Source organism: Hylaeus volcanicus, chromosome 5 (assembly GCF_026283585.1).
Source record: "Hylaeus volcanicus isolate JK05 chromosome 5, UHH_iyHylVolc1.0_haploid, whole genome shotgun sequence".
NCBI classification, from domain to species: Eukaryota; Metazoa; Arthropoda; class Insecta; order Hymenoptera; family Colletidae; genus Hylaeus; species Hylaeus volcanicus.
This window is the reverse complement of record NC_071980.1, coordinates 6,614,298-6,624,709: the sequence shown is the minus strand read 5'-3', so window position 1 is coordinate 6,624,709 and position 10,412 is coordinate 6,614,298. Positions and strand designations below refer to the sequence as shown.

The following is a 10,412-nucleotide window of genomic DNA, read 5'->3' as shown; positions in this document are numbered from 1 at the left end:
AAATAATTTCTTTCGTTTTCATTAGAATGTTCACAAGCTCCGTAAGATTAAAGATTTTTTAAAGAAATCATCTTTAAGAAAATTTCAATATTTTTCCAAGCTTAATAGAAACAATTCTTCGATCTACTATGTTCCAAAGAAAGGAATAAATATCGGTAAACTTTAATTTTGCTGTCGTCGATAAAGCGTCTCGACACGATAAACAAATTTGCATGCGATCGAAAAGCTGACAACGACGTTGATGTGCAATAATCTCTGTGATAGAGGATAACATTGCAGCTTCGTCTTGGATAACAGCAATTTCCCTGCGGCAACGACGTGCTCTTCAATCGACAAACAAACGCATAAACGACGAGTGAGTTTCAAGGGGTTTTCATCGACGCACGAGAGAGAAAATCCATAGAAATTATGGTAACCGTTGTGCTTGATACGGTAAGGGAACTCGTGGGTAATCAAACTGCTTGAAAATGAAGTCTCCTTTAATAATGGATTGCAAGGAAACGAATGGAAGTCCTAACTTTTCAAAAATGCAGTGTTTGAAATTATCTAAATTGTAAGTACACCAATGGAAAGAAATACGAGAAGCTCCTGTTTGTTAACAATAATGTTTCAATTATTTATGTAAATTTACACTGACCATTCCGAACTTTATCGTATTATTTCGATTCAGAATATAATTACGAAGAGGTAGCGTACACAATTATCTGACGTACGTATTATTAACGTTGGTTTCTCGTTGGTTATTCGATTCATAAATAATGGCCGTCTACTAATAGCCCAGCGATACTCGTGCTTCCACTCTATCTCTATCTCTATTCAAATATCTCGTTGTACACGTAATGGAATAAATAATTATTCGGTAATTTTGTACAAAACTAACGACCCAGTCGATTTCAATTGGCTTGATAAAAATTGAAGGGGGAGAGTCGCTAAGTATTTTCAATTAACAAATAGAACCTCTTAGGAGCATTGGACTATAGATGAAATATTCGACTTCGATATTGAATCTCTTAAATTGCTTTTATTGATTTCGATTAACTACAAAAAGATAACTTTGATTTATTCTTTATTCCCGAACAACGTCAATTAATTCCTCCATTATTTGTGAATAAAGAACGATTTCAAGTTATTCGTTACTCGCAAATAAACATCAATCGGTTTCACCGTCATTCGCGAATAACAATTATACTCTATATATTCGTCTCTTTTATTCGTTAACCTACATTTCTGCTTCGGTAGAAGGTTTTAATTCTAATTTCATCTAGCGTCCTGTCATACTTTCGCAAACTACCCCCAAAAGAAATCATCCTCGACTCTTAATACCGACACAGTTGAAGGCGCGTTTAATTCGCGGAGTCTGAATACGATTACGGACCAACCGTGACGCGGCAAAAAGCGGATGGACAGATGCGAGATATTAAATTCTGCCGCGATTAATACGCCCTGGCTCCGGGCGTGCTCGTACCGAGTGGTTACCTCGTTTCACTTGGCCCGCTTTTTTTGTTAATCATTGATGCGTCGCGACGCTACGCGCGACGAGGGCCTCGCGTTTTTACCACCCTATACACGCGCCATGTGTCTCCACGTGCCACAGAAGCCTGCAGTACATATTTCGTTATGAACTCGTCATATTTCACCGTGTTACAGTAAATTTCATTTTCGACTATCCCTAAACGTTTCCAGCAAATTTTCTCGTTAAAACTTATGGAACCTCGTACATCAACGAGTGTTTAAACGGTCGGGAAATTTAGAGCGTCACAAAATTCGTCAAAGGTGGAAGTTAAAAGATGACAAATTTTTAGGTAGTTCAGGCATCTGAATTATTTATAAGGCATCGTTAGGTTTTGCGAAATTATTCATTAATTTCATCAATGTTCGCGAAGAAAGAATAGTTTCGATTTACTCACGAATACCATTAATTAGTTTCTTCAATATTCATAAACAAATAGTAGCTTCGATTTATTGCACATTCGAATTTTCTTACTTATCGCTAGTTTAGGTGCCGGAGCCACTCAAAAATGTTATATTTTCCAACACCTCCCTTTTAACCACGAGTCTTATTACTCGTACAGGAATCTATGTGGTATATCGATATTTTACCAAACGTTGAGGCAGTAGAGAAAGAAGTAACTGAATTCCCTGGCGTAACGTTGGTCCGACGAATAAAGTTCGCGGAATAAATTTTTCACGGCATCCCCGCGACGCGACGGTAACTCATGCTGCAAATTTCCATCCGCGAGCCGAAGTGTCGCCTAGGCGGGGCTGGAAGTTCCCGTTTCGCGGCCAAATGGCCCCTCTAATAGGGGAAGTTTTCGCCGTCGCGATAGCGTGCTGTTTAGCCAGCTGGACGAATGGCGGGAGAGTATTCAGACGAAAACGCGTCGACAAAGAAACATTCTGGCCGCGGGTAGAAGTTGCTGGAAGAAGCTGGAACCCTATGCGCGATAGTTGGGAACAAATGGCCAGGCTGCGTTGCGATCCAACCGCGAGGGAAGACTTTTATGCAGATTACCTCGCGGCTCGCGTGTGGGGGTGTTCTACTAAATTTTATCGTATGAAATGTTTTCGTTGCACCCACTGTTTATTCTTCGAAATCTACACTGTATATGCTGTTAAAAAAAATTACGTTTGCACGTGAAGATTTGGTACCACATGGGTTCAATTTTATAATTTTCAATTTGTGCATTGAGATAGATTATCGAGGAATTGTTCTCTATTTATGGTCAGTTTCTTTGGTCATTCAGTCGCTAACTTTTTTCTCTTTTAATAATATCTGTTCTTCGCGAATATCACCACTTAGTTTCTTTAATTAAATTCAATTAAATTGCAATTGAATTTAAAATTGTAATCACGTATCTGTTTGATTTAATTCAAAATTGTAATCGAATTTAAAATTACAATTGTGATTCTGATTGATGTACATCGAAATTCTAATTGAATTTAAAATTATAATTACAATTACACAATTGTTTTTATTTTCCGAGTAATCAACGCGATGGAATTGTCCAAAAAAATAGAACACCAATTGTTTAAATATAACATCCGACAGTGGTACGCGAGGAAATACCGAGCCACTAGTTATTTCCCTCGAAGCTCGGTGCTTCGATTCTTTAAGTCGAGCGTCGTAAAAGTTGCAAGCTTTGTTGCAGTTTTATTATCGCTGCTTTCTTGTCTTGTTCCGTTCCATCCCATAACGTATTGTGTGCGCCAGATATTCGCCGATGTTTCGATGCCTCGCCACGATTTCACCGGCTATTTCAACCCATATACACTGTGCTTATCATCCCCGTAGACATTCAATCGTTGAAACAGCGAACGAGAAGAACTTTTTCATATGATATCGACATACTGGATCGATACGTTCCTTGTGGGCGTCGAAAATGTATGCTTCGCTCCGTGGAAGCGATAATAACAAATAATAATAATAAATCATTGCTTGTGTAAAAAAAGAAAATAATAAACGAAAGTCAAGTTAAGATTTATACATTCCGAAGAGTGCTTACTCGATCACGCATCTGGTTCGTAAATCCAGGCCAAAAGTTCTACCACGGTATCCAGAGGTCTGAGTGGCGGAACCTCACCAGTGGGCGGTGGGAAATGCAAGGATAACGTTTGTCAGGGAGTAGTAAGAGACGCGCATTAGTCAGCCGCAACCAGCGTGGCTGAATAGTTCCGCAGTGATAACCGTGGCGCATTAGTCAGCCCGTAGCGCCAAGCAGTGGTACGCGCGCATTCCTCGTCAGGTGCAATGCACATTAAGCTCGAGAGGAATGTTATCGCGTCGATGAACCGTGTAAGATGCCCTGGACACCTCTAATCTCTCTCCCAGATGATTCGAAACTTTTCCTACCCCTTCCTGACTGTGGTAATTGAAAACACCGTTTGTAGAAAGAAAAAAAAAACAAATTACATCGTATCGAAAATTTCTATCTGTGATTGAAAAATTTCTAAAAACTTCACTCGCAACGAAATTAGTTATCGCATATAACTTGCCCCTTTGAATTAAATAACTTGTTACCAAAAAATTATTACCGTAATTTAATTACGCAACGAGGAAGACTTTGTTTATATTTCTCCATACCGGAGAAGATAAGAAAAAAGTACGTCTACGGTACACCGAAATTATGGAAGGCTCCGCCGTTACCTCGAATAAATGAGTGCGTTGCGTTATAATAAAAAAAGTGGTGGGAATGAAACGAAGGGTTCTTTTTATGGAAACTCTTTTAATCTGCGGATAAACGAAATGTTTTACTACCGTTTCTATTAAGGAATTCAGGAAAAAAATTAAAAAAACTCGGTTATCTAGTATGTTCGCGTAAACAACATTTTCATCGTCGGAACATTTTCAAAGTTGTTCGTTACGTTTCTGCAGTTAGCGAAAACCGATAACACCGAAAAGCCCGAAATGAAAATGTGAGAGCGTGTATCGCTTGAATCTTTTTATTTTAAACATAAAAATAAATGTGAGAAAGCTTCGAGAATTGCTGTGTCTACACTAAAAACAAAGTTAAAATAACCATATCACGTTATCGTATTAAAAGCAAATATTCGACGTGATAATTCGAGGCGTGAGAAAAATATTGCGAGCGTGGCAATAAAATTAATCGTAGAACGCGCGCGAACGAATAACGTGTCCACGGTGTTGGCGATCCATCGTATTCAGCAAGTGGTTCGGATGTATTAGTCAGACAGTGGTAAAGCAGTACGCAGCCATGTTCGTCGGTCAGCGGTGGCACAATACGTTAATCGACCAATAGCCAGACAACCGCATTGGTCAGCAAGCTGTCAAGCTGCGTTTCTATGTCGAACATCTATCGATTGCTACTTCGTGGACGTTTCTTTAAATTTATCATGCACCCTATGTGTTGAACAAATTTAGTAAAGATGTTATCCTATTTGGATTATTTAGAGAAAATGTTTTATCGGGTACTCTACCGTTTTACATGTTTCGATGACCATTTGATGGCTCAATGTATGTATGTTCGCACTAACAACTATGTCAGTCGACTGGTTTCATCGCTATCTGTATTTAGATGTCCGTCCAGTGACGGTCATATTCTACTTGTCGCAGCCAAACACGATCCACTCTACTTGTCTGACATATACGGGTCGCGTTCTACTTGCCTGGCCGAGAGGAACGATGCCTTACTCGTCTGACTACGACCAGGATCAATCTACTTGTTGAACCAAAGAAGGACAACGCAAAAACTCTAAAATAATAATACATAGTTATATTACACGGATATTTAATAGAAATAATTTCAAGAACTTTCAAACAAATTCAGCACGGACATCACGTACACCTATTGACATTTTTATACAATAACTAATATGCCACTAACTCTTTTCACTTCCGTCGAATTCCAAGCTATTAAGTATGCCGCGCGGTGTTTCTACTGGCATGTATCTGAAACGGTTCACGTAGCTTTCTGTCGTGGTATCGTGTAATACACGTTTCGACGTGACTGGTTTACGCGTTTGTTGGATTCCATGATAACCTGAAATAGATTTTTGAAACTAGAAAAATAGAATAGGTTCCTCCCAATGTCAATCAGCGTATGAAGCTTCGAGACACTTTCTTTATTACTTCACCTCTTCCTTTTCTTTTATAATTGTTTTAACAGAGTTATACAAAAATTTCCATAGATTTCGTACGAGTTTCTTCATTATTTAGTTACGCATTTTATCGTAGATACTACCGAAAACAGAATAAAATTTCCCTCCATGAGCTTCATTCTAAGCCCACTCCACGTTGCTGTCGACGATCTAACGAGCCTCAAAAAAAAGCGAGACAGTTTGTCGCTCGCTCGAAACACGCTTCGTTAGCCCCAAATGCGAACAACCTGGCGGTACAACGCGGATCATTCACGCTCGTTGCATCGCGTTACGCAATTGTTTGGCGTCCATTGAGTTCTCACCGTTACGTTCTGCACTTTGCGTCCAACCTTTGCGATGTTTCACGCCGAAATTTCCATTGTTCCGTCCGGCGCATGTCAGGGATTAATATCATCGACGCTATTCATTTCGATAACACGAAAAGAATGATTTATACTAAGCACCTTTTACTCGAATAAATTGTCAAGAATGGTCTCTTTTCAGCGGAAAAACAACTCTCCTCTCGTTGTCCAATAAGAAAACGGAAAAAACCTCGGGGTCGAGCCGATACGTTACCCCGAAGACGTGGAAAAGTCACGAAAGTCGTCTCCTCCAAGAATAATTGGGCTCTCGAGGAAACGGCCGGCCGATAAGTAATTTTTCTCAATTACCAGCTCGCGGAGCGTCCCGACGGTACCCCAGACGGTTGAAAAAGTCGGTAATTACCCTACGTTCTTACGTCGCGAGTAGTTGACGCTATTAGCAACGTAACTGATTTATATCTGATAATTTCTCAAAGCGAGTACACGCAAAGGGAGAAAGCAACAGACGCAAGAGGAAAGGTATCGAGGCCGTGGACAAATCTCATTACGTTTCTTTGTGCGTTCATATTTAACGCTAACAGCATTTGCATTTAGATTAGATCGCCCAAGGAGATTCAGTAAAAATGTCCCGGATTAAAGTCCCGCGCGAACGTGTCGCGTCGAAAGCGTCAATTTTATTCCGCCAGGGCCGAAGGAATATTTCCGTCGAGTGCGCCGCGGCGATTAAGTGGCTGCAATTAAGGCGACCTTTTGCAAATTGGAATCTTTCGAACGGGGGCGAAATTTCGTTTCAAGCCGGCTCTCGACTTCCTTCGTGCGACACCGACGCATATCAACGTGTACTCCCTTTGTCCGGATGTACAATTTAATATTTCTTATTTATGGCATAGAATGTACCGTGAATTCATAATTGCTACAATCTCGAAATCTCGTGTAGTAGATGTTCGGTTTTTGGAATCAGATTGTTCAGCACACAGAGGCAACTGATACGCCTTAAACTTCCACTGGAATGCGCATAATCACGGACCCGAACGGATACACGAAACCAGGGCTCGGTTTCCCTAAACTATTCATGAATCATGGAGCATCTTCGAGCTGCTCGAGCTACTGACCAGCCTCGTGCCAGGATATGCAGAACGAGGCTGTTAAAGGGACATCTCAAACATGGAAGCATCTCTATCACCTTTGAAGCTACACGCGGACTTCATTTAGGATAAATGTGTGGGATCCGAGGGCGCAAATGTAACGGTCGTTCCGCCCTTGAGTTAAAGGTACCGCTGTGGGTGTAGCATAATCGAGTTCCAAACTGAACCATTCCGGAGGGTACACCAAGTGTCGACTCTGAACTTCTCTACTAACTCTTTGATCGTGGGACGACTTTTGCTGGAAATTCGTAGAGGTGTGAATTTAAAAAAAAAAAATATCAGCTTACAGAGAATAGCAAAACGAAACTTTTGTTGTATTTGTCGTTTATTCATACGACGTTTAGTTTCGGAGATAAAAATTGAAAACTTGGAACACTCTCCTGAAATTCAATTTTTTTAACGAACTTCTAACTTTCCAATTTTTATTTTCGAAACTGAGCATCCTACGAATAAATTGTAAATATAAAAAAGTTTCGTTTTATTATCCCCTATAAGGTGGTATTTTTTGAGAATTGATGTAACGAATACAAACATTTCCCGGAGCCCGTTTCTCGTATATATGCGCCCTTGACAAACGAAAGGCATAATCAGTGATAGTGTTTAATGAATGATCCTGTTCATATTGAAGGCAGAGGTAAGTGGGAGCCAGGATCCCTGAACGACTACGGAAACCCACTGTCAATATGTACCCCGACTCTGCGCTGCAACTACAGGAGCACTCTGATATTTAAGACCCTCTTACATCACGCAGTAATCCTCAAGTATACGCTGCAGTTTCGAGCAAGCAGAATGGGAATTAACACCATCGACGTGATTATACGCGTACGTAACAGTGTTCATGCTCGAGCTTCGTTTTTGAATAAATTTCCAGGGTCTCGAAGGTAAATGTGTGTCTTAAGAGAATATCAAAGGGATATTCCTTTTTTTCTGGGTTAAAGAATTGATTTTTTTTTGTTTAAGGCCTTTGAAATATTTCTATCAAATTGTATTTAAAGTATTTAAAAATTGCCAAAGTGATAACAGTTATACGAAACAAATTGAGCAGGACAGTTTTATTGTATAGAATTAATATATATATAGAATTAATATATATATAGAATTAATATATATAGAATTAATTAATAGTACATATTACATGTCCATATATTAAAACCTCCAGTATTTAATACAAAATGGTAACACCATTTAATCAAAAAAAAATCAAAATTAGAATAATTTTGGTGTCACTCAGTATATTAAACTCCAACAAATAGATCTACCATTGAGTCGATTGTTTTCTAACAAAAAAATTGTTGAATTGTGGTTTTCACGCGTCCAAGGAAAAAATTTCGTCCCGCTTTAAACACTAACGATCTAGAATCGACTATTCCTCATTTACGTCGTAGGATGTATAGTAAATTTAAAATTAGCACAATCCACCCCAACGCTCCTGTAATTTTTCCACCACCTTTTCGGGGCGAGTTTCGCTCGGACTCGATTGAAGCTACACGAAAGGATCATAAATTTTAGATTAAGGGAGGTTAATATGCATGCGGCGAGAAAGCTGTTGAGGTCTGTTATGCAAATGAAAAGCGGAGGCTAGGATCGCCAGTCTGCTCGCGGTGAACCACCTTTCGTTGTTATAGGAATGTTCAAAGTTTTTCGAGGTGATTTATAGGATTTTGAAAAACGTCGGTCTGGCGGAACGTGTCCGTTCATAAGGCGAATGCAAATTGTCTCTGTGGGCGAACCGGGAACGGGTTGCAAGCCTTTCGCAACGGTGTTATTTTAAACGCACGTGAACGGGAGGTCGTTCGATTCTACGACGTCGTTTATTAGAAATCTGGCCGTTGAGGTTGAATCGTTTCCCTGTTCGCCTCGAAACATCCATTGTTTTGTTAATCAATTTGCGGGGTGCAAGCTTGTACGCGCAATTTAGCTGACCATTAGAGTCTGACATAGATATACAGTTAGTCCCATAAATATACGTACTCTCTATGTTTATCGAAGAATTGTGTGTTTGAATTAAATGATAGGTTGCAGGTTTCCAAATACATTTTTCATTATAAATACGCGAATGAAGGAACTTTATTTAGAAAATGTTACAGTTACTCCGACAAGAAAAGTTTGCCAGTCGATGCACGCTGAATATTTGAAGTTTTTATAGTTCCTTAGAATTCCTTAAATACACGATCCTAATACAAATCCGAATATACATGAATTATAGAAGAATTGCGTACTCGTGTGTATCGTATTATTCGATTAATTAATTCTTCATCAAGGAAAACAAACGCACGTACGAAAATTGATTTCCATCCATTCGAATACAACGGGGAAAATAAAATTCACCAATATTCCCGAAAACAGCCACCGCTAACCGACGAGCAATTAATCTTTGCGCGCTATGGCGTGCCGTTTCCCGCAAAATTGACCGCAATTATCAACGTCCACGAGATGTCTGCTGTTAAACTGCCCTATATACACACGATGGCGGATGCGCAGGTATCTGTCAAGCTGGAATGCGGTATGAAGCCAATAGATTGTCCACAAGAACCGCCCCGTAATTAACACGTGATTATCGTCGCTTAAGGATACTACGTCGGTGAATTAATTAACTGCCATGAAAGTAATTCGGTGATTAGACGAAAGAATCGCGAAAAGTCAGGATACTCTGGACGCGTTGCTGTTCATAGAGATCCACGGCTTTAAATAGAATTCCGAGGAAAAGGAATGATAATAACCCTCGAATAATTTTCCATAGCTGCGAAATTCTATTGCTCGCGGCGGCGTTACGGATCCCCGAGATTTCGACAGAATCAACGACATGGTTAATTAATGCAGTTATTAAAGTTACCTGACGAAACTTCGATCGAACTGCAACTGTAACTTGGAAATTTCAATGTTCAAATCCGTTTGACAAGTCTCGAGTAATTTTGATGCTGGAATAGTACGATACGCGAGACAGTAAGACTTATTTTGCGTAGTAGTGTTGGCAGTAGTCAAGGAGTTTGTTCTTATGTTTAACTGTGGTTGGTTTTGGGAGGAAACTCGATTCAGATAACAGAAATTATTTTTCTTAATGTAATATTATATAATTATAATAATTAATATAAATGTATATCGTATATAAAATACTAATTTCTATAAAATAATTTATACAATTTTACAGTAATTAAATATTGTTCCAATTCAAAGTGTTCATTCTTAATATAATATTATATAATTATAATAATTAATATAAATGTATATCGTATATAAAATACTAATTTCTATAAAATAATTTATACAATTTTACAGTAATTAAATATTGTTCCAATTCAAAGTGTTCATTATAATAATAATATGCATGTATAATATTCTATATTTATAT

The 10,412-nt window shown here is 38.9% G+C and overlaps 1 protein-coding gene across 3 annotated transcripts in view; it reads right to left on the bottom strand.

Moving 5' to 3' along the window:
- The window catches only part of LOC128877593 (alpha-2B adrenergic receptor), a 76,426-nt gene that overhangs the window by 53,100 nt on the left and 12,914 nt on the right, over positions 1 to 10,412 (bottom strand). The window lies entirely within an intron of this gene.